We start from the raw sequence: 6000 nt of genomic DNA, 5'->3' as shown, positions 1-6000 counted from the left end.
ATGGAACTAATGTCAGTGGTGGATACAGATTATACAGTAATCAAGTACTGTTAAGAACAACTTCACCCATTTTCTGTGGACACTTCAGAAACCCACCTACTTGTGACATCATCATCTATTTTTTTTGTTGTTTTGTTTCTTGTTTCTTAATGTGGGAACAATGGCTTCCTGTATACTGTAACATGCCAACTTTCCTAATAGCTTTGATTCCCCACCTATGATACCACTGGTAGGCGGGTTTCTGAACTGTCACAGGCCTTCTCTGAGACGGGGAAGACAAAAATGGTACCATATTATGAGAAGCATTAATGAGGATCAATTATATGAAGATAGGTTGAAAATTGTTGAAGTTGTCGTTTAAGTACAGTTAATGACACGCCAATTCTTTGCCATCTGGCCAGTGATGTATATCGAACCAGTTACCCATATATGGAGACCCCGCATGATAGTCAACAATGTGATGTATGTGCATTACCAAATATGGGCATTACCAGATATGCCCTTAATATTGATGACATCAGGACAGGGATCTCCATATATGGGCATAAAACGGACAAGGCCATATTGATTTGCAAGTGTTAATCGTGATGATATCAGCGATCTCCATATATGGGCATAAAAGGGACATCAAGCCAGAGTGTGATGTCAGAACGGCAAACCCATTCTGTTAAGAGTGGTTCCCCTGACATCACAGTGACATCAGAGCATGATGTCAGAGCGACAAACCCATAGAACCTCAGTGTCAAGCGTGACATACAGAGATACGTGGACAATTTTTCATTTTACAATCCAATATATTTGTGAAGTGGGAGATCCTGCATAATGAGTACTTCTATTTGACACTGAAAGTATCATTTTTATTCTAATACTTGTGTATTTTTACTGAAGTAAAAAGTAATTTCTACATTCTAGTACTGCAACGTCGTGTCAAAAATAAGTAAAAACACAGAGTACTTCTTGCATCACTGACTAAGAGCCTTTAAAAACAGATATGATACCTATGACATATATCTTTCCATTCAGAGTGCAGGCAGCTGATCGATCCCGCGAAATCTGCATAGGAGCGATTTCTGTCCATTCAGAGGTCTCAGGGTTGAACTTTGCAGGACAGGACGATGGCCGATCATCACCTGCGGCTTGACCTAGGGCCCAGGAGGACACACACCCACCCGTCAAAACATTATTAATTGTCAACGGGAGGGAGAAGAATGAATGTGTAATAATACCAAAGACATTTTCAGTTAATCATGATCATGGTTGCTGGTGAGATAAATGTTTTTTGGCTCTTTTAGTCAAAAATGATAATAATCAAGATCACTATATGAAAAACTGACATGTTCAGCATTGTAAAATTGTTGATCTGGTATTTTTTTCCCCCATAGAGTTACTTTCCTACACCACATTTAAAATATGAATCAGTTATTTGAAAATTGCATGCATTTTTATTGACCTAAAAAGATCAGCAGGCTGAACCTGGAGGTGCATAAATCTGTTCCATACCAATAAAATAGAGATGTCCATCTAGTGCCACCACAGTACGGTGGATGACAGCATCATAATGCTCTCTCACACGGACAGACTCCATGAACTGCCAGGTGTTGGTATCCGGGTTGTACCGCTCCATTGAGTCTGCACTCTTGACACTCTCATGGCCACCCACTGCAAACACATATCCATCTAACATCACCAGACCTAGGGACAATGTGGATTTGTACAGGGGGAAAAATAAAGATAAAAGATAGAAAGAAGTGATAATCATGGCCAGGCCTGGAATTTCGTCATTTTAGGGGTAAGGCCACTTGGCCTTTGGTGTTGTTAATTTTTTGAGGGCACAAAGGCCAAATGCCAGGGCAGGAAGGCCATCAAATAAAACAAGATTTTAGTCCATTGACAAAATTTGTTGAATCTAAGGGTTAGGGATGATGACCCTTAAGATTTCAGAATCTCAACAAAAGACACTGGTGTCTACATGACAAGAAAGAGACACCGGTGTCTACTGTCCACATATTGACAAGAATGACAGAGGAGAAAGTGGTACAGTCAGTTGGGGCATTAAAGGCCTTTGCACGCAGGGTCCGATTTTCAGCACGGAAAAACTGACAATAAATGAACACATGGTATCTCTATGACCTCATGCACACCAGGCCTGAATTTTGCCCACATTCAGACAATATGGTGCGTTTTTTCTGTGCGGAAAATCGGACCCTGTGTGCAAAGGCCTTAAGGCCACTGTGGGCTCAGCTCAAGCCATTGGTTTGAGGGGCACAAGGCCAAACTGAGGGGCAACGGCGGCCATGGCCTTCATGGCCTCCATGAAATTCCTGCCCTGATCATGGCCATATGCAGCCACTTTGTGTAACCAAGGAAACAACACTTGGTTATTCCAAAACAAACACACATCATTTTAAATTCAACTTGAATTTCAAATTGTAATTCAACTAATGATTCTGTGCTTTAATTATGCATTCTCATGAATGATGCAACAAAGATAGATAGAAAGAATTATTCTTTTACTTTATTTTTTAATGTTTACAATCAGGGTTAATGAGGTTACATTGCATGTCATAATTTGACAATCTTACTGAAGCTATTGCGTACGACATTCATGGGAGCCATCTTCGACCATGAGTTACAGTGAACATCATAGCGCCACATCTCTTTACTGTAAGAATCATACAATCCACGAGATCGATCACATCCTCCGGCCAAATACATAGTAGAGCCTAAAGGGTAAAAGAAGAGGATGATTAAATTAAAACAGGTTGATTGTTACATAAATAAAGATTTGAATATAGAACTTGAAATGTCTTCATTTACTGTATCCATCTTCTTTTAATACAATCACTTATTAAGCCACTAGTGTGAGTCCCAGGGGACTCGGTAAACACTAGTGAAAAGTAGTGGAAAATAGCTGATAAAAGCTCAAAATACATCGCATTGTGATCTTGTAGAAAGCCTATTTTCACTACTTCTTAAGTTATTTACTTTTACTGAATTTTCTTTCTCTTCTTTAAGATTTTTTCTTTTTTATTATCTGTTGAAATAAACAAATTGTAGGAAACCAAAATGGGTCCCGACACCGATTTAGACACCTGGCCTGAGAGTCATCAGTAAATAAAAACATTAAATGGCATAATATCACAGGTCCTTGTATCCCTCCACCATGTGACATTGCTTTATGAAGCGAATGCCTACTGCCTGTCAATCATCATATGTGCATGCTACACTGGCTGTTGGTTTGGGATTCTGTGCAACTGAGCTACTGTGAAAAATGTGGAACTTGAAGATGTGTGTCATTGATTTATTCCCATAAATAAGGAACAAAGTGTGTCCTTATCAGGGCACGTCTTTTAGTTTCCAAATAGGGCAACCCTAGGTCTTAATGCAAGTTAAGAGTAATCCTCACCTGACGAAACCACAGCATAGTCATCTAGTGTCACGGGCAGGCGTCCCAGGGTCATCCACTGACTGGTCAGGGGGTCAAAGCTCTCAACTGAGTCAAACCCATCTTGAATCTTTACACCCACTCCCACGATCACTTCAACAAGCGGGGAAGAATCAGCAGGTCAGAAAAAGTAGATTGAAATGTTCAATTTGAAACCAAATGTATTTCATAAAAACAGGACCATTTCACAGGCATGCTAGCCTTTGGACAGATTTTGAGTTTCAATACCCATACCCACTTATAATCCACAAAGTTATCCCACATTTAAAAGAATTGCATGATCTACCAGTAAGACTCCCTAATCGGGAGATAAGCGACCGTCAGGTCGCATACACAAACTTTAGAAGGCAATGGTAGGCAATCAGGAGGGAATATGGGAAATGGGACAGATCCATGATGATGACATGACTTTAGAGATACGGTGTAGCGCTTTGCGTAATCTGTAGGAACAGTGTCCAAAAATGTGTTTAGCAAAAATGGTCCTGATGGTGGTGCTAGATGGGACAGATGCATGTTGATGACATGACTGCAGAGATACTGTGCACCACTTTGCGTGATTTTAGGGCAAAATCTATAGGAGCAGTGTCCAAAAATGTGTTTTGCAAGAATCAGCCTCATGGTGGCGCTAGAAGAGGGCCATGTTAGAAATGAGGGGTGGAGGTTGTGGTTTGGCAGCCAAGGAGTGTGTGCAAAGTTTGGCATGGATCAAGCTTAGCTTGAATTGTACAATCTAATCCTGAATAGAAAACTAAAGTCATATTCTTATTGACATTTATGCTTGCACATTGGAGGAATTTGTCTTTGCACGAACTGGTAAAAACCTTGATGTATTTTTTCCAGCATCATCGGTTTTGAGAGATGCATGCATGTGTGAGGCAGGGTACCTGTGGTCATGCGTGGCCGTGCTGTGCTAATGAATGGCACGAGAAGACGCTCTTTGGCCTCCGAGATGAACCTCTGGCAGCGGTGGTATTCTGTTAGCGCGTCCAGAGACTCCACCACAGTGTGGAGGTAGGAGGGACTGATGAGAGGCAGACGGATTTGCTCTAGCACCTTAAAGGACACGTAGAACAAAGCTGTGAGCTTGTAGATCGGCTATTTTCACATGGCCGCAATGTATATATAGGGTTGAAGTGGTTAATGTATGTTTTGTAATAATAATCAATCTACAAAGTACATTTTTTCATATAAATGTAGTAGAGTAAAAGTACAGTATTTGGATCCAAGATGCAGTGAGTAGAAGCAAAAGTAATTTGGAAATGCTCAAGTAAAGTACAAAATTGTAAAAATAAATTGTACTTAATAAATGTACCCTAATTTACACCACTGCCCTCTGGATATGGAGTAAACAACTATATATAATCCTGCATAATAACTGCTAGTACTACTGTATACTGTATAGGTGCCAAGCATGTAGTGGAAAGCGGGCGCTGTTCTAGCAACTACCTTTTACAAGACCTCATACTGCATGTATGGATAGGCAGAGACCTCTGATTGTCTGAAATGACTGACCTTATCAAAGTTCTGCTTGTGCGTAGCACACTTGTCTAACCACAACATGGCAGCCTCAAACACCATGTCATCATTGGGCACATTGAGATGGTCGCTGGCCAGAATCTGTCAGTCTTTCCACAGACAGAGAGAGGAAGTCTTCCTAAATAGTAGAAAGGAAAAAAGGGAAAATATAGATTAGCTGATAGACGAAAACTCTGTTTCCATACTGATAAAACCTTTTCTCCTCTGAAATGCTCACTGGTGATAGGTGGTTTCATTAGTACAACAGACATATCACTGTAGCTTATTAATATGAATATATATTCAATTACAGACCAATGACTGTTTCAATGTTTCTAGCCAGGTCTGGGTCAGTTGTGGTGGCAGGTTGATGCCACCACAGTAAGTAATACAATAAAATAAGTTATAGGAGAAAAACCAACAACAGACGAACAGCTTGGTTTAATGTATTGTTCCCTCAATCACTGACCTGCTGGTAGACGACACTGAAGTGTTCCACAATGTAAGCCATGCTGTGTTTCTCCAACGTTTTACAGGAGTGCGCCTCAGCAATGCAGTAAATCCCCACACAGTTACTTGTATCCATGTGACGCTCCATGTAGTCACAGCAGGCCTCTTGAACAGCGGTGACTTCGAGCAGGTTTGACGCTGCTAGTAGGGCCTGGATCAAATCAATACATTATCTTTATTAACCCATTAACACCTGAGGACCCAATTCTATAAATGTCTTCTAAATCCTAAACATTTACTTAAAAATGTTTCTATACTAGTGGTTCACAAACCCTTTTTTTATTTGTATCAAGGACCCCCAGAATTATATGCATTTAATAATAATAATGGTTAAAATGGGTAAAATGTAAAGTGACACGGATAGTTTTTCCAGGTCTTGAATGAATGAGGTTCATGAATGCTCGTGATGATATGACATTACCTGCACATTTGTAGTGGAGATGGACACTGTTGAAGTGTAGGCATAATTCACCAACAAACCAATCATCTGAGGTTCCACTCCACCGATGGTCACCCGTTCCTGTGTGGAC

This window comes from Nannobrachium achirus (assembly GCF_963921795.1).
Source record: "Nannobrachium achirus genome assembly, chromosome: 14".
NCBI lineage: Eukaryota > Metazoa > Chordata > Actinopteri > Myctophiformes > Myctophidae > Nannobrachium > Nannobrachium achirus.
This window is presented reverse-complemented; position numbering follows the sequence as displayed.